Source organism: Pseudomyrmex gracilis, unplaced genomic scaffold (genome assembly GCF_002006095.1).
Source record: "Pseudomyrmex gracilis isolate BER0280 unplaced genomic scaffold, ASM200609v1 scaffold_105, whole genome shotgun sequence".
NCBI lineage: Eukaryota > Metazoa > Arthropoda > Insecta > Hymenoptera > Formicidae > Pseudomyrmex > Pseudomyrmex gracilis.
In genome coordinates, this window is record NW_018020689.1 from 497,489 (window position 1) to 523,316 (window position 25,828).

At 46.6% G+C, this 25,828-nt stretch overlaps 1 protein-coding gene across 1 annotated transcript in view; it reads right to left on the reverse strand.

Moving 5' to 3' along the window:
* The window catches only part of LOC109856019 (knirps-related protein-like), a 92,154-nt gene extending 66,532 nt beyond the window's left edge, over positions 1-25,622 (reverse strand). The window contains exon 1 of the mRNA XM_020430820.1: positions 25,512-25,622. The gene's annotated coding sequence lies outside the window, so the exon portion shown is untranslated. The remainder of the gene's footprint in view (positions 1-25,511) is intronic.
* Positions 25,623-25,828: the final 206 nt, after the last annotated feature.

Here is a 25,828-nt window from a genome sequence, read left to right on the forward strand (position 1 = left end):
TACTTTGTCGTTTCTTCTGCGCGTTCGCGATCTCGCACCCGCGGGAATCTGTTAACTCTAACGATGATGAATCCTCAACTTTCTAAACGCGGGCTACCGCCGCACCGCGATTACCGAAACCAGTCATTTTGGAGTCGTGTCCCTGCGGACATCGATGATACTCTTTTGTATTAATAGAAGAATCTCACTATCGCCTCTCTCTAATGATCGCCGCCACGTGCGATTTCTCTGAGAAATGTCGGGAGATCGGATCGATGGATCGCGAGAAAAATAAAAGCGAGCGCGGAGTGAAAAAAAAAAAAAAAATTAAATATATCTAAAAACGAGCCTCGAAAATGAATAACGGCCGATAGGTGCGCGGAAACGCTCTGCCGTTGGGTTACATAGCTCTTATATTACTTGCCATTAGTTTCTAGCTTTAAAACTGTTCGACTTTACGACGGCGAATGCGTTTCTCTGAGTAATCATCGGTTCTTCATCGCTGAAATACTTCCCTCGCTGAAATATAAAACGCGAACCGAGACGCGCGTTTGTGAATTATCTCATTTAAATCAACTTTCTTTCTCAAAGTGTTGTGAGTCGCTCGAAAGTTGCGGAAACGAAAGCGGGCTCCGTACTGCGCTCCGTTGTGCGCATCGCTCGCCGACGAGCAGCAATCCGATAAAAACGACACGTACGTGATCTGTCTCATCGGGACCGTAATTGTTCTCGCGGAATAGTCGCGGCGCAGAAGGCTCCCGCGGATAATCGTTCTGGCTGACGTCCGTTTGTGCAAACGACACCTCAACAGTGCCGCGAATAAATTGTAGGCAATTAATCCTGAGACAGCTGGTCGGATGATTAACAGGGTTTGAACGACTCGCGGGATCCGCTGTTCTCTTCGCTCCCGTGTGTGTGCGCGTTTCCTCGTGCTCTCCTCTCGCTCGCCACAATTCTCTCGTTCTCCTCGTCGCTTATTCGTCATACAGCCCGTACGTGCGACAATTACGACGGTCCGCTAAAAGCGGCGGAGAGTAGATTAACGTTTACAAGAGAGCTCACGGTTTCACGTGGAACGTGGCGGAATGTGGCAGTAACGTATGCAAAAATCTGACGTCTTATAACACCTTGACATTCAGATAATGAAGACACGTTGCGTTCGATTCTTTGAACGATTATTTATGATATTACGAAATCTCGAAACCATAATATTGTTTTCCTTGTGCTATTTGCGAAACTCGTAAATAAATCTGTAAAGATTCTGACTTTAATTTCACATTCTCTCTTTCTCTCTCTCATTCAAGTTTCGTATTAATGACTTACATAAAAAAAAAAAACACTATATTGTGACATGCCGTATTTAGAATTCAAAGTAAATTTCGTTTCGAAACATCAAAGCGCACGTGCGGGCTCTCTCTAATCTCCATGTGTAAATCGCCGATAATACGTGACGTCATCGGGTTCGTAGTGCTGATTGGGTGCGAGAATTGGAGCCCGCCAATTACCAGGTGACCCGTGCGCGATTTATGGGGTCGGCCGTAACTCATGCCAGTTCTCACTCGCGCTCTCCCCCTCGCCGGGGCCTCCTTATTCCATAACTCCGGCACCCCGTAACCCTACGACGGCGCTATATACATGGACGAGGCCGATGCATAAGTATAACTGAAAGCTGGCGACCCGAGCGGGACGTGGGATTTATTGCGTTATAGCTCGAGGTGATCGGGATATCGTGCCGCATCTCGATGACACGCACATAAATTATTAGCGCTAATTATTTTAATAAGTTTTCGAATAATGTAAGAGAAAACGTCTGAAATATCGACCGTTCGGATATATCCTATTTAGAAAATGCAATAATAATAAAAGATAATAAGCGCTCCGTCCGGGGATTACATGTGAAACGAAGCAGAGAGAAGAGAGAACGGGTTAATTACGATCCGTGCCACAGACGGATATCACTTTGTGTGTTCCGCGATGGTAATAGAAGACAATCAAATTTGCATCCTCGCTTGAGCTTTCACCTGTCACGAGGACGTGACTTTGTTGTGTCGCGGCGCGTCATTTGCACAAGTCTGATGGCTCAATAAGATAACTCGGGTTGGATAATACCATTTCGCCTGAGCTCGCTTTCAGCGGAAAGCGCGCGAGAGCCCAGCGACGATAACCTCTTCGCGACGCGGTCGACTTCCGCGTCGATTCGTTACGTAAGCCGTGGCATCGAGCACAGGTACTGTACACCACATCGATTGTTTATACCGCGGGAGATCGAGAGAGAGCCTTAACTTCCGGCTGGCTGGATCATCACCACCGGAGCAACACGGCTGCTGCCGCGCCGCTATCATTCATCGTGGCACGAATCGCGCGACTCGGCACTATTCCACGGTGGCCTGTAATATCCGTACCACTTGGCGAGGAGGTGGAATATATCCCTTGCAATTCGGATTGGCTTCGTGGCTTCGATTTCGCGGCGAAACACGCCATCAACCGACCGATCCCAAAGTAGGCTCTAATAAGCGCCGCGATATCTTTGCTTCTGCTCCGTTTGGCTCCGGGGAAAAGAGCGGCACGAGCGACAATCGACCACCGAATAGAAAGTGCGAGTCGTGGCCAGGTTATACTCTTCGGTCGTGTCGGGCCGCAACAATAGGGTTCGTATCCCGAGCGCGAGGCGAGAAAACGGCATTCGCCAACTTGCGCCTGCAGCGTTACGACTCGATAAATACGAAACTTATATTGGCTGAAGACTTGAGGATATATATTTTCTCTTATTATTTTTATTATTTTTATTTCTCTTTTTCAAACTGCGTGTCATTGTCAACAAGAAATCGTCGATGTCTTTTACACTCTAGCGGTCTCAGAGCTTGCTTAAAAGACCTCTGTGGGTCCTTATCGCGCTCGAATCCGCACGAGAATGCAAAAGATAGGAAATGTCAAGAGGTCTGCAGCGTGAAGAAGGAACACGCACTCGCTAAACTTCACGTTGAATAATTCTATCGAGTCTATAAAGCAACACTTGAAATAATCTAAGATCTGAATAAAATCTAAACTTTTCGGGAAGAGTCTCACCAGAGGAAAATGTCTACGCTTCACCTAACAGTGTAGCTACTTTAGTTAAGAATCTTCCAGGAAATCTCAGATTTTCTTTTTTTCTTCAAAAAATAAATCATGGATTCTTGAATTATAGCGCGAAATAATTCTTCTGTATAGCCGCTATTATTAAAAGTTTAAATACCACTTTACAAGAAAAGACATGCAAATTATATGACGAATTATTACTGTCCCCGCTCGCTCGCGTTCTGTATACAGTCCCTCGTTGGCGCTCCCATGGTGCCAAGTTTACGACCTCCAGTTACATCGTCGTTAGTCGGCCGTCTTTATGATACAAAGTTATCACGCGTCCCGTTGGATGAGTTAGCCGACCCACAACAGAACAGTTCAACGTTAACAGCGTTAACTCTCTTGCGTTTCATGAGAACGTGAGAAAAGCTCTCGATAAAATAAATTTTAATTATCGAGAGGGATGTAGTTTAGTTCATTATCGAACTGCTTGCTTTATCTAATTAACGGATACACATCGCGAACTGTCACTCTATCGGATCCCCTCGTTCGATTGAAAAATCGCAGATCGTCGAATGGTTAGTTATTTTCTTTCGGTGCAACGTACATAATATCTGCTTACGTAAGTCGTAAATAGTTGGCGCTTTAGAGTAAAGCTTATTCGCCGAAGATACGTACGCGGGAGTGTCTCGCACGAGGGAGAAATATTTTTGCCGTTGGTACGAGTTTGCAGGTTGCGCGAGACGATGCGCGCGCGATCGGCTCGCCTGCTCGGGCTCGGTGACCGAGGGCACCCCCGGGTCCCCGCGGGCTCCGTTGCCGGGCCCTTACGAACAGCCGTTCCCCACTAGCCCCTGGCCTGCGTTGCATCGCGTTGCGGTGCATGGCGTCCTCGTGTGGGCGAAGGGTCATAGGTCGCAGACACACCAAGACGGTTCTCAACGTCGGGTCTTCCCGCTCGCGGATTAACGTCATTCGATAAAGCGAAAATCGCTTTATTTAATGAAAAAATCAGCAAATCGCAAGATCGTCAAAGTCACGTGTCGGCAAATAAGCGAAAATAATCACGCCCGACGCTTCTGGACTCCCGATACGTAACTCCGTGGTGAATCGTCGATTTTGAGAACCGCCGCTCTTCCGCCCGCGCCGGTTCTCAGGATGGGTGGAGGACCTAGCCTGGAGAATACATATGGAAAAAAAGAGAGAAGGAGAGAGCGAGAGAAAGAGAGAGAAAGAGAAAACAAGCAGAACGGAGGAGAGAAACTCAAAGAGCGAGAAGAAAACGAAAATTGCGGTCTTTTCGCGGACGATCCGTGGAGAGGAGAGACGATCGCTCGACAATCGCGTGGACATCCATGTTGTTCGCGACACGACGCGATGCCCTCTATATAAAATAGAATAACGGGTAGGAGAGCGTTTGTTGCGCGCACACGGGGAAACCTCTTTCGAAGCCGTGGGGTCACGAGAAAACCGATGTGGTTCAAGCACGGTTCGAGGCGATCATCCACGGAAGAGAACTTGTAACCTCTCTCGTGCCAAGAGTCGCGTGCGGTTGAATAGCTCGTATTAATGTGCCCGGTTTCTTTTTGCTTTATAGGCGTATTAATGATAATTATTATTAGCCGATTCGTGCGACTTGTACGGTTTTTTCTTTCGTATGTGATCCCTGATTTACGAATCGGGAAACACGCTCGACGTTGGACACCTTCGTCGATCACTCGGAACAGTCAGACTGGTTCGCGGGTATTTCCGCGGAGAGGATATCATCGCCGGGGAATTTTAAGATTCCGTGAGCATCGCGCGCGGGGAGAACCGATACGGGGATCCGTGCACGGAAAGTTATGGCGCAAGCGGTTGCGCGAGGTGCTTCGCAAAGGACTTCTGTCCTCTCGTGCGAAAGGTCACGTACGAAGGAACTGAACATCTTCCCCACCCTATCCTTCTTCCTCCGTCGTATCTCTTGGTCTCCTCTCTCTCTCTCTCTCTCTCTCTTCGCATCTCGTTCCTATCGCGTCCCTTACCTTGGACACCCGCCACCAGACCCCGGTGAGGATTCGGAGCGCAGATAGAGATCTCGGGGCGGATCCGGCAAATTGAAAAATTATGCCGACGCGTATACGCTACGTGTTTTTGGCGAAGATGCGGGACAATGGGATCTTCAGATAAAAAGTTAAAAACCGTTCAAAAGAGTAACGCCGTCACAAGATGCGTGTATAAATGTGCGGATACCTCGTATCTGTATCGATCTACAAAAAAATGGGCGCGCACGAGAACTTCGTATAATTAGTGCCCATGCAGAAGATAGTCGACATAATGTATCTTCGATCTACATCGTGAGTATAGACTTCCGATCGTTTTTTGTTCGTAACACGTGTGGAAGTGTACGATCAGGAACACGCACTTCTCGAAACGCAGTTGCTTTCCAAAGTGTTAGATGTTTTTTTGTTATTAAAGCGACACGGCAAGTCGCACGTTTGCAAATACAGCTGTTTCTCAATCTCGCGATAGTAGTCGATGATGGGAGACGATAGCTATGAATCGTCCCGTTATCGGTCTCCGCCTATTCTGATTTTCCGAAATCGTCGAACGAGACTGCGACCGTTCGTCCATTCGTTTCAGAGATTACGTCAAGGTGCTCGTAAACTCTCATCAGAGATCGAATCGCGCTTGATGCCGCGAGTGGAAGAAGTGATACCGGGGAAGCGGCAGCTTAATTCGCGAGTGATGAGCTTGCCCGGAGTGACTCCCTTTCTCACTCGTTGCCGTCTCCGCTCTCTTTCCCTCGGCACGCTGCCCGCTCGTTTCTCTTTCTTCTTCTTACGTCCTCGTCCTGCTCTTTCCCTCCGCGGCTTGACCACACTCGTCTACCCGTACGGACATACGTACGTATGTACGTATCTGCGGGTCCGGTGGGTTCCCACGGATGGGACCGGGAGGAGTTCTTTCGAGTTTGAAAACACGGCAATCAGTGTAACTGCTTCTGGCAAGGAGGTACTGTGTTTGTACGCGCATATTATATATATTTGTACGTATACACGCGCGTACGTATACAATATATACATATGCATATACCGAGCGCGCCAAGTGCATCGTACCGGCTTGATGCCTCCCATCTATAAGTGATAGCGGCGGTAAACACGTTGCAACCAGGTTCGGATTGTTTCGTATTCTATCGAGCTCATTCATCACACGACAAAGTCATCATCAGTTGGTACAAATCATACGAGTCGGGAAGATTGATATACACACGGCGCATCGGAGTACATTAATTCGATTACGTTTCTCTTATACGGTAGCGCACGGCCTGGGAAGACTCACTCTGCGAAACTCCTCGAACAAACTTCCGTACACACATCCTATTTATAATACATCGCGCGCTACAAACGCGGTCTTATCAGCGATTGAACCCCTCGAGGCGTATCGCGCATTGCGGATCATTTCGATCACGTATCAGTTTTTATAATCAATACCGTGTATATAATTTTGTTCCTTTTCTCCCACGTTTCTGTGTGCGGAGACCGCGTCTGTTTCTCTCAACTATCTCTCCCGGCGTGTGTACTTGTCGCGCAATCGCGAGAGTCGACGGCGGAAGTTCGATCGAGGCGTAAGTGAGAGAGAGATGATTCATACGTGTCACAACCCGCGAGAATCGGCGGCGACCGGTAACGGCACCGTTCACATCGATTCTCTCACGCTTCTACGAAACACACGGGTGACTAACTCCGCCGTGTTTCTGTCTTTGGACCTTCGATATATTGTGCGTGGTACTTCGATGGCGTCAGCGCTACGTTACTAAATTTTGTAACACCGTCAATTCGCGGCGATATTAGAACAAGTGTATGCGCGCGTGGGTACAAGCTTTATGAGGAAGAAGTACATAGTCGATAAGCCTGATTCGACTCGCGTGGATAATTACGCGATATATCATCTCGATCGAGTTCTAGCAACCTCGAAACACGTAATGCGAGATTACTTCGAAAGATAAATATTTATTAAAAATCAATCTCTAAATATTTATCAAAACTCAGCTCTTGCGGTTAAAAAACTTTTCTTGTAAGAAAATTTGTAGCTTAGTACACTAATGAATTTTTTTTTAAATTTAAAGAGTAGTAACTTATCGGAATCGGTTCTCGGAATAATTTCAATTTTTATCGTTTTTCCTTTTTTCCTTTGAAAAAAAGAAAACAACGACACAAAAGTCAAAATTATTCCGACTGGAATAGAATTCGGAAAGTTACATAATATCTACCCTGAGATCGATGTTAAAGATGGTGACGAACACGCACACAATATCGATCATATCGCACCAGTGAGCGGGCGTCAGCGATAAGACGTAAACTAGCTCGTAACTTTCCGCCGCACTCAAAGCGGCCGCTATCCGCCTCCTCCTTCTCATTCTCGAGCGTATAGAAGTAGTATATTTCCTGTGATACGATACTTTCGCGCCGAGAACAATCGCGGACACGTCGCGCGCTCGATCTCTTAATTGATAGGTGACGAGCGAAAGGGCGCGCGCATGAATCACGCTTCGGGCTTCGGACGCGCGCGGATTTATGTAAGTTTCCTCCCCCCTCGGGGACGTAGGTGTGATATGCTTTTAATTATTTCTCGGCATGTGTGTTCCGAAACGGGACGGTAGAATTCGCATAACGTTTTACAAGGCTCGGCAGGCTTGACAGACAACTGATTAATTAAACTCCATAAAATTACACACAGAGATCGTAATAATAAACTAAAGGCAATAAAATTTCTTCACACATCTAGAGAACGCGTTTATAAAAATTTGATTTCCGTCTTGTTACGCAAGACGAGAGCAATTGACAGCGTTTAATTAAGTGGTCGCCCGTATATATATATATACGGTGGAATAATCAATTTTCTATAATTTTTCAATTGCGCTAGAAAGAAAGATAGAGAGAAAGAAAGTTTCGCTCTCTCGGACCGTGCGAAACATATACGTGCCTCGTATTACGGATCGAGACACGTCGGGCAATTTAAATCCCGCTAATTGACAAGTATACGCCCGAGCAAAAGCGCGCGCGAAACGAAGCGGATACGATATCAAATTGTGTCTGTGGTGGTATCGCGGATATTCGCGAGGAGAGCGCGGTGGCGAAACATAACGTAATATGAGCGATACCGAGTCCGCACGTCGTCGGAACGACGCGCACGTAGGTAAACGATCGTTTGTCCTCCCACCGGCCAATTGTCGTCTCTCCGGCTGTTGCATCCTCGATGCAGCGCAAAGGCAAGCGCTCAGACGACGAGTCGGACGGAATGGAGGTGGAAAGTGGAGGTGGAGACGAAGGTGGGTGCTCTCGAGTGTTGAGTAATTGGAACACGACCTCCGTCAACCCCCGCCGACCCTAAATGGCCAACGCAAACGAGTGTACCGCACCACCCAGTTGGAGGAAGCTACCGGCTGCTCTCTTGCGCAACGCGAATGCGAGTCTTTCTCGGAGACGCGCGAGTATAATAATCCCAACGTTGCGGCAAATGCGTTCGGCGAGGATCTTTTTGCGACGTCTCGGACTCTTCTTTCTCTTTCTCCGTGTGTGTGTGTGTGTGTATGTGTGTTTTTATTGTCCTCCCACGACGTTTTATGCTAATTCAACGCGAAACATCAAGCGCGTGGATGATATCGGAAATAGCAGAGGAGTGTCGAGACGTATTGCGAGCAATTTGCCATCCCGGCCGTTGTCTTGCGCGATTGTTCGCGCGTTGAATGACTGTCTCGGGGATATTTTTCTTCCTCCTCCAGCTCCGGCAAGAGAGCAGATTGCTGCCTTCGTGTAAAATGCAGATTATTTTGCAATATTATACGTTATCAGATTAAAAAAATGTGCTTAATGCCTCTCGATGGTCGCGTTCGACTTATTTGGACGAATATAAATATACGAGGCAATAAAATTGAAAATTGAGCGAACGGTTAAAATATTATAACGGCGGACCCGATTCATAAAAAAATAAAAAAAAATAAAATAAAAAAGATATCGGCAATAAAACGACATTATTGTGTCAATTCTTTGAGATTATCCCCGCTCAGACGGATTTATTTCTCCGCAATCAGACAGGAGTAAAAAACAGTATCAACGATAAATTATCTCTTCAATATCCTTCGACTTCGCCAAAACGTTGATGAAGAAAAGATGATGTTTACGAGCGGCGTTTTTTTGAGACATAAAAGTCTCAATAAAAACAAGACAAAGTAGCGTTTTAACGACGGTTGAGAAGCAAATTGAAAGGAACGAGAATTTCGTGAAACCTCGCATCGGCGTTTCGACCTATAAACATAACGATACATCGTGTCGAGTCTGAGCGTGAATCGCGCCCACGCTATTTACAGCCATAATCAAGGAACAATGTATAACAGTTTCTTCACGGCTGTCCCGTCAAATCAGAGATTAGTCATTTGCCACGAACGAGGCGGATTTAGCGCCGGGCGAGCTTCTCCGCGAGCCGAGTCTTTTCTCTCTCTTTTTCTCTTTCTCTTTCTCTCTCTCTTTCTCTCTTTCGGTTTCACATGCCAATTATTTATTTTTGTATTATTTATTTGTATTATTTGTTTGTAAACTCATTATGGAGATTTCGCAATCTCGCAGACGGTACGGAAACCAAGCGAATTGACGTGTTACGTAACACATTCTGAGCGTGTAATCGTAACATCGCGCGCCGTATTGATCGCGTCAAGTATATATCGCGCGCATAAATCTGTAACAATATAACTCCAGTTTTGATGTAGTGCGAGCATACGGTGTCTCTGAACACGGAAGTATAACTCATTCGCACACCTTCGGAAGTGTAGGCACTTTATGACGCATATTCGCAATCCACATCTGGCGAGAGACGCTGTCTGGCCCACATTATTTAACCGGCGAGAGATCAGATACGCGTGTTTAAATACGACAGACCATGACAGACACACGTACACGTGACACATGAGATATTACGTATGACGTGTACGTTTTTTTTTCTGAGACTACTTGAGCTACGTTCTATCGGAAGAATCTTAAAAATCGAAATTCGGTTCGCATTACTTCACCGGTACGTGGAGAAAACTCGCGTGTTTCTCAAAACTGAAAACTCGCACGAAGTTGAAAACTCGCACGAAGTGTTTCGCATAACTCGCGTGGAACTTCCACTCCCAATTATGTCAGAAAGGATACTACCTACCATCTCCGAGTTTCACGCAAGCCTTGTTTCAGGCGCCTCTATCTACCTGAGCTACGTTTCACGGTGGGGTTGGTTTGGGAACCCATCGACCACCCGTCGGCGACTCCCGGTCATGTCGACCTGTTTCCAACGCGTGTTGAGGATCCATCGCATGAGGAAGGCATCCGCTTGCAGATTGACGTTTGCCGACCTTCCTCGGAGATGCGTATCTGACAATGAGAGTGGTCCACACGAGAGAGGATCACGGACTGCCGCGGGGCTCGCGCGGGGGTAACTCAATTTGTAGTTACAAACGAGTATAATATGATAATGTCCCGTGTGGCCGGTATATACGGCCCGGACCTTCTCCGCTTTGTTAGCCGAGGTGCCTCGCCACGGGCACCCCCCCAGCTGCGCCGTGTCATTTGTTCATGTCTGTCAATACGTCACCGATAGGGAATACTGATCCCTCGAACTACTCGCGCCGAAGTGTTCCTCGAGGTCGAAGTTTGCGCGATCAAATTGCTCGAAATCACGAACAACACGAACTTTCTCGGATCAGACCGCTGTGTCCTTGCAGATTTTTGCCTGTTTGGCGAATGTAAAATGTACGTTTAACTTTGTCTTGATGCGATTTAAACGATACGACGCCCACGCTGTGTTTATGATGTCATGCTTCTACACACACGCGCGCGCGCGCGCGCGAGAACACGAGAGATTGTTATTCGCATATAAAATGCACTTTTGTGAGAAATTAAATTATAATTAATTTTATATGTTGTGCTCACACGAGAAATGAAGGAATAATACTTACGACGTACATATCGCTATATAGTTTATTCGAAGTTACGAGTCTCGTCCGGCGGTTAAATGATCCGTAATGCGCCTCGGATACTACTATCCGCTTCTTGTTGTTCTCTCGATTCTCTTCACGATTTCCACGGCGAGAGATGCCGGCTCTCGGGTACGCGTGATTTAAGGCGCATCGTAAATAAATAATAATAAATCGGCATCGTGGGGCTCATTTGCTTCGGGACCAATTTGTTAGAATCGTTCGCCTTCGCGACCCGAATATATACACCTACGATATGCCGCGGGCGCTATTTTTCAAACGCCGAACCGCTGATTTATTTTGGCACGAACGTGAACACACACGCGGACGTGCCGCGAGCGGATTATGTGAATTCGCTTTGTAATACAGCACATTCTCGGTGTGTTTAGCGCGGGTTCGAGGCGCCGGGGCGACCAAAAGTTCCGTGGAAAGTGCATTCGGCGTGCGGTCATGAGCTGAAGAATGTGCATGATCGGCCGTGCCGAGAAATTGCGCCAGCGGCTCTTCGCTTAGAAACAACATCACAGTCGTAGGATTCATTTGCATTCGCTTTCTACTTAATTGCGTTTAAGATTATTTAGCTTCGGACGATCAAGTTGAACGCTATTATTTTTTTCTTTCTCCCACGTACACCCTCGAGATAAAACCATCGGCAGAGGATTGTTTTTGTTTTTTTTTAATTTTTTTTTTTTTTTTTTTGTATTTAAGCGATGTTTACTTTGTAAGAATCATTTTGTGCATCAAAATATAAAACTTTTCCATTTTATTTTCTAAGATAAATAGAAGAGACAAGAGACACACTACGTGGCTGAAGTAACACAAGGGTGTCTTTGGGCCAAGAATCGCGCGCGAGATGAAAGGAATCTGATTAACGACAAGCTCCTTCCGCAAACAGTCGATAGTGCTTCTGTCACTGCAAAATCGATGATCCACGCCTGTCAGGCTATTAGCACCTCCGACGTGGTTCGTTATCATTATCGTCTGACATCGGCGGCGATTTTAATTTGAGTTTCACCGCATGGACACCGCGTCGTTGTCGTGGTAGTAGTCGGCGCCGTACAAGGAAGCAATCACGATGAAAGGCGAAGTTGGCGCGAGCCGCGAAACCCTGCGGTGGTTTTCAGAGGTGACAAAGGCAGCCCGCTGCTGCGGTCTGATTAACAATTGAAATTTTGCATTCGCGCCGACACGGTCGTCGTTGGCCGCGCTAATGCCGACCGGGCCGATCCAGGCTGCGACTTTTCCCGCGAGATCGGCCGACATCGATATTTTTCCCTCCCTTTCTCTATTTATTTTATTCCCCTATTTCTCTATTTATTTCTTTCTCTCTTTCAATCGACTGGCAGCGGTCTCGCAGCGGTTCGCTAACTATGACACCTGTCAAGGATATGAATATGCGATTTCCAGATCCAGGTATCGCGCGTAACGGTGTGCGAAGATTTGCCTCGGCACTCAGCCGGTCTCCGCTCGCGTCGTATGTACAAACGACGAATCGATGCCCATTTATACGACGACGAAGATTATGCCAGAAGAGATTGACTTCTTCGAGAGGAAAAGAGAGAGAGAGAGAAAGAGAAAGAGCGAAATCTTGTTGGTGCTTTTACGACGATTGATGCATACTTGGCTACTTCGTTACACATCGCTCACCCGCGGGCATGCCAATCGCCGTTTGTCTCGCCGTGAGGTCCCGTTGCGAGCTCCGCAGAGCGCCTCCCGAGCTTGAAGTCTTATCACCATAAACTAATCAGCCGTCAATAGGAGAGATCGCCGCGGTCGTAAGTAAGCCGTGCCCATAGAAACCGCGAACAGCGTGCTAAAATACTCATAACGCGCGTCCGTACGGCTCTTGCGCAGGAAGCGCGACCTTTAACGGGAGAGTAGAGAATCTCTGCGCGCGCGAGCGCGTAGTGCGTTTCCCTCCGCTCCGCCGTCGTAATCTAAAACGCACAATTCTGTTGCAAGGCGGAACTCTCCTTCTAATAAACTTGTCACTGTAAATTTCAACGTTGCAACATAAGGATCTTATTATTGCCTTATTATTTTATGTGTGTGCGTTTAATAATATATAAATACGCGGCAATATAATAATGACGTAATGGAGGAAAGATGAGGAAAAGAAAAAAAAGAACGCGCAAAAACTCCATCGCCACGAAACACAATAAATCTTAATTTGAATAATCTCGCCGTTAGACGACGCGTTGCAAAATTTTTGACCTACATGTGTGGCCCGAGCCATCGATTCGAAAGTTCGGTTCTCGAGGCACGGATACGTACGAAAATGAAAAATTATACGATACGTGAACACAGAACATTTCGTGTAATGAGTCGACCGGCCGTGGCAGATGAATCCTTTCTCTACCTAAACGCAAGTGGCTGATCTATCGATCAAACCGATCTATTAGCTCGGCTATCGATCACCGCGCGTCGCGCAGTCAAAGTCGTCGGTTGAAGTTCGTTAGACCGAAGTTAACAGGTCGACCCTGTAATGAAACTCGACCGGAACTCGTCCTCATTTTCTACACGTAACTTACGTGTCTTTTTTTTTTTTTTATCGTAATTTATCATATGATTAAAGGAACTACGTTCGCCGACGAGTTTCGGGTATGCCGGTGTTTGCGGGATAGAATAGGTCGAAGGTCAAAACACGTTCGACAGAGAAGAATCCACACGCTGAATTCTTTTCTCGCCCTTTCTCCCCATTACTCGGGTTTAACGTCTCTCCAATTAAAAAAAAAGAATCTGAAAACGAGACGTTTGAAAGTAAACGTCTAATGAGTTCCGCTGATAGATCGATTCTGATTTACTTCCCAAACATATACACAGCGGAGTGCTGCGCCATATCGTTCCGCCGGCGGAGAACGGCGCGCGATAGTAGGAAGCGGCGGCGAGGGAAAATTACTTCTCTCGTAACACGAAACGATATGGCGTACATATTATTATAACGTAAGAGCTTAGAAGTTAATAAAAAAAACAAAAAAAAACAAAAAAAAAAAACAAATTTGTAAAGTCTAGTTTGATTAAACCCGATGCTTCTTGTTTAGCTTGCGCGATTCACGCAGCGGCGCGGCGCGATCGCGCGACCAGCCGAGCGACCGATAATTCATTATCTTCGTGCGCGCGGCGCGGACTCGTCTCATTTTCGCCGCACGGGGTCCTCGATCACGCCTAACGGCATCGCATCGGCGTAAATACGTTACGTAATTAATTTCGCGCAAAGCACGGCTCAACGGTGTTATATTTATAGCGGTGCATTAACCCCGCGGGCTTTTATGCGGCTTGCCCGCTCGCACGCGGATACACCGGAGTCATAGACGAGAAGGGCGAGGAGGGAGAGTCGGAAGAAAAAGAATTTCAGCGTTGTGTTCATCGGAAGAACTCTAGCTCGCTTGCGCTCGACCGCTTCGTTTGCCGCTTCGCTCACTCGCAACGTATCCGCGCGTGCAAAAAAAAAAAAATGGAATTCCCAGAGGTCGAACTCCAGGTGGAAATATCGATAGGGGGTCAGCGCGGAGGTTAGTTAGCCACGCACGAGCCGGTGCTGCCGCCTTCCTGATCTTCCTTTTCTCTACGCGGCTTCTTCCTTCCTCTAGCGCGACCTCCTCTCTTTTTCTCTCTCTCTCTGTCTTTCTCATCTCTCTTATTCTCTCTTCATCCTTAATACTCCAACTTCGTCCTCCGGATTCTTGTTATCTTCTCTCTTTTTCTCTCTTTTTCTCTCTCTTTCTTCTTCTCTGTTTCCCGCGAGCAATCTTCGTTTTTCCTTCGTTCGGCGTAGGTGCGGATGTGCTTTTAACCCAGTACAGAGTCCACACTGACGGTGGACCACTGACTGCGCACAATTAGGCCTCGGCGCAGAACGAATTCATCTTCGTTGAATGCGCGAGACTCCAACCAGTTCGGCACGATCGATTATCAATCATTCTACCGCGAGCCACCTTCGAGGCCTACCTTCGTGCATACGGAAATATACGTAACCTTGTATACATACACACGTCAGACGCGCTCGAAGTGGCCCGCGGGATGTTTCCACCCCCGCGACTGACCGATCCCTCGATCCCGTCCGTTTCGACGTTTCCTGATAGACGTTTCCAGTGCTCAACCAGTCCGGCTACGTCGATCGGGATAAAGTGGCTGTCGAGATCCCGCGATGATGCGCGGCCGGATCTTATCGGCGCCCGAGCAGAAATCTAATTTTCGGGCGTCGTGATTAATCGCATCCGATATTTTTGTCGGAATATTAAGTGCGCCCGATGTGCCCGAGCGATCGCGTTCTCCGTGTGCTTATATATATATATATATATTTTATTTTTATTTGTAAATACATTTTCGATATCACGCTGTTACCTTTGGCAGAGATAAGTTCGCAGATGTTTGGGATCAACTTCGGGACGAGAAATACACCGCGCAAATTATAGCTTATCATCACGCGCTCGCGATTTTCCGAACTTTGTTCTTTCTCACCGAATGTGTGTGTACACACTCGATGCTCGAATTTAATACACCGTGAACTAGCGCGATGCGATCGACGATATCTCTCCTCGGTGATTTGAAAGAATAAACATTATCCTAACACGTGACCTTTGAGCGTATCTTATTTTACACGTATGCCGGGATAATTTGCTCAATCCTTTTATATTATAGCCTACGCGCGGAATCCATAATCCCAGGGAACGTGGCGAAAATCCGAACATCGTGGGTGGCGCGGCTCTTCCCTGCCTATTAAAATTTCGAAGTTTTCTTTTTATTTTTTTTTATTTTGATATCGACGCCCCGATCGACCGCGTGTTTGCGTTCTCACCCAATTATTATACATGTTCGAACGCGTTAAGTAAATGATGCGTTGCTTGATTGCGTACTTTACGAGAGAGAAAAGCGTGAGAGATACTTTTTGATATTTATTGACTTTTTATCGTACATATGTAAACATATACGTAAACAAATTCGTGAAATAAGATTTTGTTTTTAGTCGGGTACGATAAAATCGTCGTGTGTCATTGTGCCGAGTGATTTATAACTCGTACGTCGATTCGCGCGCGTTGCCGCGTCTAGAAAATCGTTTTGCATTGCGCAAAATTTAATAAAGCAATCCGCGCGCGCATCGACATCTCGATTCCTCTAATCTTTCTCAACCGCGATCGCGCGTTCGCGCGCGGCTGCGGACCGATGAAAGTAAAGTGTTCGCGTGTCATAATTATGTAACTGCGTGAGTGGTGCAAAATCACTCTATCTCACCGAAAATCCCATACATTGTCGAAATTCAATTCAAAGGGAGTAATGATTTCGCGTATAATTGAATGCAAATTGCGTGATCTCGCTCTTATACGATGTTTCGTAAAAAAAGTTTCGTAATTATATTAAAATTAATATCCATTCTGTGTAATACTGCTGTTTTGTTAATTTTTGTCTGGGGGAAAAAAAAACACGCTCGGTGTCTTCTCCGCGAGATTAGGCGAGTAGGAAAGTATCGAGAGAAAGTTCGCGCGAGAGCGCGCGCTTCGCGTAAAACGAAACACCCGTAAATAATGGCAAATGATATTTACACAAGAAAACAAGCTTTTTTATTCGGAAGACGCAGTGCGACACGGCGCGATCGTCCTTACGAAAATAACGCTTGCCACTATATTCGCAGCTGACTGAAATGTCGATAGAGTCGCGTTGCTGCGGCGGACGCGTAGTGATAATAACCGAGATTAATAAATCCCGCTTTCCACGGCCATCAATCGCTGAAACGCCGAGGCGAGGATTGTTAACACGTTCCTTGCTTCAACGTCGACGATAGAAATATCACTCTCCCAGGCGAGATACGGTAGGTGCGAGGAGACTTTACCGTCTTCTTCCACCACCATCATCCACTCTCGCATCACACACCTTCACCCTCCTCCCGTGCTTCTCTTCTTCTTCTTCTTCTTCTTCTTCTTCTTCTTCTTCTTCTTCTTCCCCGTATCCGCTTCGTCTCATTCGCTTCTGCATGTTTCTCTTCGGTAATCCGCGGGTCTCGGGGCGCGATAGCCGCTCGCGCGCCAACGCGCCGCGCTCGCACGCGGACGTTCCCGCTTGACAAATGATCGTTGGCGATTCGATTTGTATGCTTTCTATCCGTACGGAGCCGCGCTGAGCGTACATACGTTATGACGCAATTGTAGAAACGAAGGGAAGGAGCGACAATGACGCCTCCGCTTGCGCCGCCGCCGGTTCCTGTCTCACGCCCCGCGAGCGCTTAATGTACCTGTGATTCAGAAATAGCGAGAGGGGTACCGGAGTAAGGAACAACACGGGGAACTTAAGTCGAAAGCTTATCGTTCAAAATTATCAAAACTATTATACGGGACATATGTGTGTATTTTGTGCATATTTGAGAAAAATTGTGTACGATTATCGCATAATTATCGTAACTTGTCTTACTGATCAAATCACGATAGCAAAATAACAGAGAAAATGAACCGAAAAAAACTATCGTTTTTTTGCAGTTACGAAAAATATGCAAAATGCCAACTCGTCAAGCACAAATGTTTCTCCAGTCAGAAAAAATTTGACTGATACGAGAGTAAAAGACTATTTCCATCACTGTGGGATTTAATAACGCCGCTGAACTGATTTTTAAGAGCGGGCGCGCCTTTTTCAGTCCGACGCGACGATGCTTAACGGCGCCAAACAACCGGCCGTGTGGTATCTACTTGACTACGAAATGAGCGAGCGACAAGTAAAACGAGCGGTGCTCGTCGTTAAAAACTTGTCAGCGACTCCCCCGCGGGTAAAGCTAGCTAACTCGCGGTAATGTCACTGCGATGGGGGACTTTTTTGCGCGCACCGTCCGGCGAAATTTCCATGCGCGTAATTCCCGAAGCGGGAAAGGAAGGGACTGTCGGACACGCACGAACGGGCGTAATAATCTTCGCGAAATCTGAGCGATCCTTGGGCATTTGCATACAAGCTGGTCGTTATATCCTCGCTCCTTGCGCGCTCGTAGAATGCGGAGGCGGAGTTCCCAATTTTGTATCAAGGGTTCGACTCTCGGCCGAGGGCGGCCCACCGCCGCATTGCCCACCGTGCGTAATGTTCGACAGACGGCGGCAAAAAGGTTATTACGTTTTTTGCCGGTTGTCCGAGATTAAAAACGGCCGGGAGCGTTGTAATTGCGAGTGATAGCGCGGCGGCGCGGGGGCCCCCCGCTACCGGGCACCGCAGCAGGGGCACAAATAGGGTACGAACCTCGTCTTACCCCAAAGGAGGGGGGAGAGAGAAAGAGAGAGAGAAAGAGGGGAATATCATTCCGGGAGAGGACGATGAAGGCAAAGTGGAAGACGACGACGCCGTGGATCCCCGGGGCACGACCGCGCAAATTACAGACTAGCGCCAGCAGGAGCCAGCGGGAGCGTAGCGCCGGTGTAGCACGGAAGCTTGACCACGCTTCTCCGCGTGGTTTCTCTTCTCTTCTCGCAGCGATGCAGCCTTCGCTACGTACACGACTATCGACACTGTTTGCTAATTAGACGGCGTTATGCGTCAGTTCACCCGGGCGTGATTATACTTTCGCATCGCGGCGCGGTTGAGTCACCGAGATAAATGTTGACCGACTTTAAAGCTATTTTCCGTGTCTGTTCTATTAGCATTCTTATTTGATATCATATAGAGATATAAAACGTTTTTATTGAAATATGTAATAGAGCGAAAAAAAATCGCGATCGAGATTGTGATCGATATCTATCCGTTCCGACCAATTAAGCGTATCGCCTGATAGGCAATCAAGAGCACGGCTAACAGTTTAATCGACTGGAACGCGCCATTAGACAATTTTTGAGCGGTGCGAATAGCTATCGAGAGGTCAGGGTGCAATACGAGCTATAGTATACACGGAGTCGCTGCACGTATATATGCGCGCACATACACACACACACACATGCAAATATATGTACGCACGCACCCACCGAAGAAAGACTCAATCGCTCATAGTGTTTGACACGCACGTCATTAATAATATTCAATATTATTACGTAAAAGATGGCAAGAGTACTCTCGGTACATTATGTCGCCCTATTGAACACTATACAAGCGCTTCATTTTCCTTCGTCATAGTACACGTCTCGTGGCCGCACTACATGCCCATGGGAGATTACATTCACCTGAAAGAGTGTCCAGCTTGATAATCAGCCTATTCGCAGACGACAACACACGGTTGTCTGCTGCTCATTTACTTCCACTGGTGCGCGAGGAGCGACGACGCGACGACGACTCGAATCGTCGTCGTCGGGAAGGGCGGGAGGTCGCGATCGATCGGAAAGAAATGGCAAATTTTCACTCGCACAACCTCGTTGCCCCCGCCGCCCCGTCCCTCTTCTTTTACGTAATACGATTTTCAATTGCACACACCCATCACGTATCGCAACGCCTTTCTATTCATATAATCTTGGCCGGGCATGTGCGTGCACGCGCGCGCGGGGAGGATGCTTTTGATTATCGAACCTCTAGAGGCGCGAGCGCGGCCATAATACCGACATACCCGCGTGCCTCATAGCGGGTATGCATTATAATGCATCTCTACAATGCACTGGCGCGGTATACATCAAAGCCAATAGCTACGTGAGCGACTACGGGCGCCGCGGCAATAGCGGATCGTCGATATGCCGCGGCGATCACCGAATAATACATTGTTTGGCGCTTGGACAGAGGACATTGACACATGTTATGTCAAAGTTTTTTTTCTTAAGTAATCGAAGTGATATCATTGTTTTTTTATTGTGTGTGATTATTCAATGAAGTCTTCGTATTATATATTAAAATTTGAACCTGAGGAATGTGTCGTAATGCGGTTTTGCTTGGGATGAAGAAATACACACTCGAGGATATTCCCACAACATTCATCCTAAATGCCTGTCCAATTCTGAACACTCATGAAATAATTGCGAACGACATGTGAGCGCGACGAGATAACTTTTACCTACGCGGAGAAGAGAAGAACAAAGGGGCCTCTGAGGCCCGCGAGAGCTGGCTGACCCAATACCGTACGTACCAACCGACCGATGCTGGGAAATGCTCGACAGAAACGATCCCGCGGAATTCGCAGCCGGCAGTGCGTGGACGTGCGCGGCGCATAGCTACGAGGCGAATCGTCGTTCGTATCATGACCGATTCAATCAGAGGTGGCGCCGGCCTGCCAAGAAGAGGGTACAAAGGAACAAGCGAGAAGGTAGATGAGAATTGTGTACAGAGGAAGATGAGGAATCGCAGACAGATGAGAAAAGTGAGTGGAGGAAGTGGAAGGTTGAAGTCCGACGCGTAATGCATTATATGGGCGTGTATCCCTGTGTGCAGGAAGAGAACATCTTATCGCCAACAGTTCTAAAATTAATTTCTGATTGCGGAGATTTTATAAGAATTTATAATTGAACAGAATAGAGAAAGAGAGAGAAAGAGAAAGAGATCGTTCTGTTGATTCACTGCGAATCGTAGAGACGGAGCAGAATTATTAGAAAATAATCTTCTATATTCTAGTTCTGATTGCATTTATTCATTTTTAACAGATGAAGAGATACACATGAAAAATGTTGCATTTTATTTGTATATATGTATATACTCTTCAAGGAATAAAAAATAAACAGTAGCACGCGGTACCAATCACGCCGACAAAGAGGAAGCGAACGAAGCAGTTTCGAGGGTGGAGAGATGCGGTTCTCCTGTTGCAGAAGTCGAATGGACGCAGTAGAAAAGGAAGAGAAAAGCGAAGCAGCAAGAGAGAACGAACGAAAATAACAATCCGTCGCGCCAGGCCGGATCATCCCAGGCGGCGTGTGCTAACTAATGGCATTCAAAATTAGTCCTACCGGCCGCGAAATTATTGAGTCCGATTCGCGGACGCGGCGGCCGATGCCGTCGGCCTCGTCGCGGACGAAAGTTCTCCGGGCGTGGGACTTACAGTAGCCGGGTCCGTTCCTCGCGACCACAATTGCCGGGGGCCTGCCGGGTTTGTTCGATATTAGTTTTCGACCCCGCTTTACGTCCACCTCCCTTCCATCTCTCTCTTTCTTTGTTTCTCGCTGCAACTTCTTTTCCCATTTCTCTTCGCCTCTCGCCTCCGCGAACTCGGTCGCGAAAACGTTTAACTGGTTATTACGGTTATAGAGAAGCGGCGCGTTCTCTCGCGATATAATCCGTATCCGTTCTCGTTTCTTTAATCTAGCCGGCGATTCTTATTGCCGCCGCTACCGTTCATTATACGCCACCATCCGAGTTTTCTTACTCTTGCTAGATTATCCCCGACGCGGCGTTCGGATTTAAAAATTGAGCCTGCGCCGAGATGGAAATGGGTGGAGATCGCGTTCCGAGATGATACGGTATTATAAGAACTGTTGTTGCCAATAGAGACAATTTCCTTAGAGTATTTCCTATACAATTGCCGCGAAGACGGTGTCTTCATAAAAATCGACGGCTTCTCTTCTTCCATTAAGTTCCGCGTCTTGATATATAAATCGAGAAGATGTAAATCAGATGCGAAATATATACTTTCTCATCTCCATCATACGTTATTACATATTTACATATTTAGAGAAATTTAATTAGACTTTTACAAGCTGGAGAAGGAGATTCTTCGATGTATCACTATCAAGTGCCGTTTTCTTTTTTTTTTTTTTGCTTCTTTAAAAGGATTACAAATTGCTGCACATGCCAAATAAATCTATAGACTCGAGTGGTTTGTATTCTTTAAAGAAAGAGTATCTCTCTCTTGTATCGGTCAAGATAGCTAATTAATCGACGTTACCGGTTACCGTACGTGAGCGACTGGGACGGGAAAGGAGGGGGAAACGGTCAGGCGCGGTGGAATTTAACGGGGACGCGACGAGTGGACCAACGCTAACGATGCCGCCGCCGTGAGGCGTTGATTGACTCGTGCCTCGATTTGACACGTGCTTCGTCGCCGCTGCTGTCGGCGATCGGCTAATTTGAAACGAAGCGACTCTCCGCGACGTTAATGAGTGTCTTGTAACGCGTTAGACGTTGGTCATATCCCTGAATCGTGACGCAAGCCTGACTTCGCGTAACCCTTTCACCCCTACACGGTCGATTTGGATGGCACGATGTTCTACGATGACTCAATCGTTCTTTATAGATATTTGTTAAGTGTCTTGGATTTCTACGTTGATTAACTTTTACAGCTGTTTAATCATTCGAATGCTACTTGTTTCGCGAGAAAAATTTGCTGTGTTTCACTAAAACAGCTTTTTTTTTTTTTTTTAAAAAAAAAGTAAGACTTTATAGCCGACTTGTTGCAAAACTATTAATAATGTTATTAAGTGTCAAATATTACTTAATGTACTGAACAGTAAGAAAGAACAAAATGGCACAGATAAAGGAAATTAGATTCATTAGAAATTAGAAATTACGAATTGTTTTTGTAAACTTATAATCAATATTATTGACCTAAATTGCGCAAAAAATTATCAGTATATAATAGTATACTAAAACGAAATAAGAATTTATATCGCCAGTCACAAAATTATTAATACTTATTAGTATGTATACTATAGATATACTGTAATTTCTTTTTTTTCTGCGTGCCATTTGGCACTTTCGCGGTGCTGGATAATAATCTCTTCCTCGCTGCCGGTCCAAATAGCAAAGTGATACACGTTCTTTCGAAATTTCGCTCTGAACGGCAGTGACGGGATCATTTATCATCGTAGAAAAATACGAACATCACTTCCAAACACCTCTCCCTTCGCACTACATATACACGTTCCGCACGAATTGCCTTATTCCCACGAGAAGTTACGTACGCAGAAGACTGGCAAGGCTGGTCCATTCGACACGGATCTCATCCTCATCTAACGTGTCCCGCTTTTACCTGCCTATCGACTCCGCTACCTCCAGGATAAAATTTTCGTAACCGAAACGCGCCGCGACGAGACGGTTCTCTCGCTTTACAAGCGGCGGCGTAGTCGGCGGCGTAAAAGCGGCTCGCGGAAATTTAATTTGAAGCTTGGTTAGCCTTTTCATTAGAGAGTCTTCTTCTACGCTGTCATATCGCTTAGTTCAGAGAAAACATTTTCTCAGTACGTTGAAGTAGACATGTCGTTATTGTAATAATGCTCTCGTCAGGTCTCTTCTAATGATTATCCGGTTGTCTTCGAGTCGAAAAGGTAAATAAATGCGCGATCTCTAGTTTGCGAATCTCTGCTTCGTTGCGTTATTTGACGAAGTGCGGAAAAGGTCTGTGTGTAGAAAGATAGACGGACACACGAGTAAAACGGTGAAAGTTGAAAGACGGTGTCGAGTTTTCAATTTTCGTTCACTCAATTTCTATGATAAATTAGATAACTTTTGTGTACATTGTATCTTTCTCTCTCTTTCTCTCTTTATATATATATATATATGTATACACCCTTTCCCGCATAGAACTGGAATATTATTATTTAGTAAGTTGGCGGTTTTTTCAGATGTTTAATTATAGTATGTTAATTTCCTCTTTTGTAGGTCAATTCCGTGCTCGCTTGCATTCGCGTCAGTCACTCATATGCGCGTATATACGTTACAGCGATTTGTGTACAAGAAGTGTTTCCTTGTCGTTTCCAGCCACTTAGATAACAACTTCGGTTTAATTAGTCCATTAGGAATGAGATTGAGATTTGGGATAGAGGGAAAGTACTCGGCTAATCATGCCGACGTTGCGAGAGATACGGGAATGAGATACGAAATTCCGCTGCAACAGCGCGGCACATAAAACAGACGCGCTAAACGTCGGAATTATTACGCGTGAGTTCTGCGCGTTAAGCTGCTGATCGTTGTCACCGTCGCGCGGAGTAGTAATTAGATAGAGCCTCGCAGGTGTATTACGCGCGGCGAGCAGCGCGACCGGGTTGCCTGCCTCGAGGCTTCGATGCCACCTTCGAGAGAAAGTAACGCGACGCTCGCGGCTATACGATTTCTTGAACAAACGGTTCGTAATGACGCGGATGCGCAGCAAGTGCGAATAAACGAGATTCTGCTTAAGAACGTCGGACGTGAGCGCGGCGAGGGAAAACAAGCCGCGTCTAATTTTCCTCTTAGCTCCGCGTCGCGCGGATAATCGTGATCGGCACGCGCGCGAGATCCAGCGAAAATCAAACTACTACACGACTCCAGCCAACGGTCGTCAATAAGAGCCGGTCAATTAGTCGGACCGGGCCCGGTTTGTTAGCGATCATTTATTCCAAGTTGGTCGAGCACCGCCACAATTACGCGCGCCGACGTACACACAAGCGTCGAGATCTCGTCGATTCCGCGCGATTGTCCTCGACATCGGCGTTAGATATTTCAATTGTCCGATAGAGCAGCTTTCTATCGGGCGCGACCCAGGCCGGATGTCATTGCGGCATTGAATGAACGGCATATAAATTTAAATCAAGCAGAGATACCGCGGCGCATTATGTTCCACGGTCGCGCTCGGCTCCACGGAGCCGCTTACCGTGTATGAGGCACAGATCGCTAGATGCTATTAGATACGACCTACGCGAAGTTCGAAGGTGTCGAAGACTGGGTCCCCCCACCCCTTCACCGCTCTTCGACGCTGCGAATTTGCACGACGGGTGATTCGAGTGGCGCGGATCGGGGACGCCCACGCGCACGCACGTACCAGTAAGTCATGGATACACGACGATGCTTGTTCGTGTTTCATAGATTTGCATAAAGCGGAATCAATTTAGCGAATCCCCAGCGAGAGTATATATCGGTCGGTGGTTATGGTCTAGTGGCTGACGTATTGTTTATTGAATCGCAGCGAGAATTCGTTTATTTAGGACGCTGCAATTACGCCTCTGCGCGCGTTTGTGTACGCGAACGTACGCTTTGAATTAGCAATCAATAATACTCTTTCACTTAATACTCCATTCAGGAAATTTGATACTCTAGTTTTAATTTTTCTATACTCGTTTCAATATCCCTATTGCTATTTCAAACATTCTCACACCGGAAAAAGTGGCAAAAGCAATATTGACGATAGATAAATAACTTTATGATAAAAAAAAAAATCATAGATTCACGATGTATTGTATAAAGTCATGTCACGGGGATGACATTTTGCAGATGACGAATGAGAGCCACTGATGGCGGAAAGGCACCGCCGGGACGTAGAGCGGAGACCGTTCTGAAGCACAGAGGCCCCCATTACTTGTGTCCACAATGTCGAGATATTAACCCGCTTCACCTGAATGCTCGCCGTGTGCACGCTCCGCGTATTCCTCTCGCGGTTCTCTCCGTCGCCGCGAGGACGCCTCAAAGCGGAGAGAAGAGAGCAGAAGGAAGGAAGAAGAAGAAGAAGGAGAAGGAGGAGGAGAAGGAGGAGGAAATACGAAGGTACGACCGCACTTTACCTCACCTTGCATACGGGGGCCTCGACTAACGTCGTGCGCTCGTAGAGTCGTGCCACTTGTCCTGGAATTCTCGTCGGGACAAGTGGCGTTCGAGTGGGTCGTCTTCCGCATTCGGTGGACGCGCTCGAATTCTACAGGCATTTTCTACTTACCGTAAATAAGGATGCTCGGAGAACTTGGTCGATCTTCTTGCGGCACTCGGAATAACTTTACTGGTACGGCACGACGCACGGCTCGATCTCTTTACTGACAAAGTCCTTATGCAAACTGAAACATTTATGTAGAAAAATACGTATGTATAGGAGCCGTATAATTTTACCAACAAGTTTTAATAATAAATATTAATTTAATAATTAATTTAATAATTAATTATTAATAATAAATATTGAAAGTATTATAAATATTATTTAATGCGTGGCACATATTCCGAAATTGAAATTGAAAAATATGAGTTTAGTTGTTCGAGTGT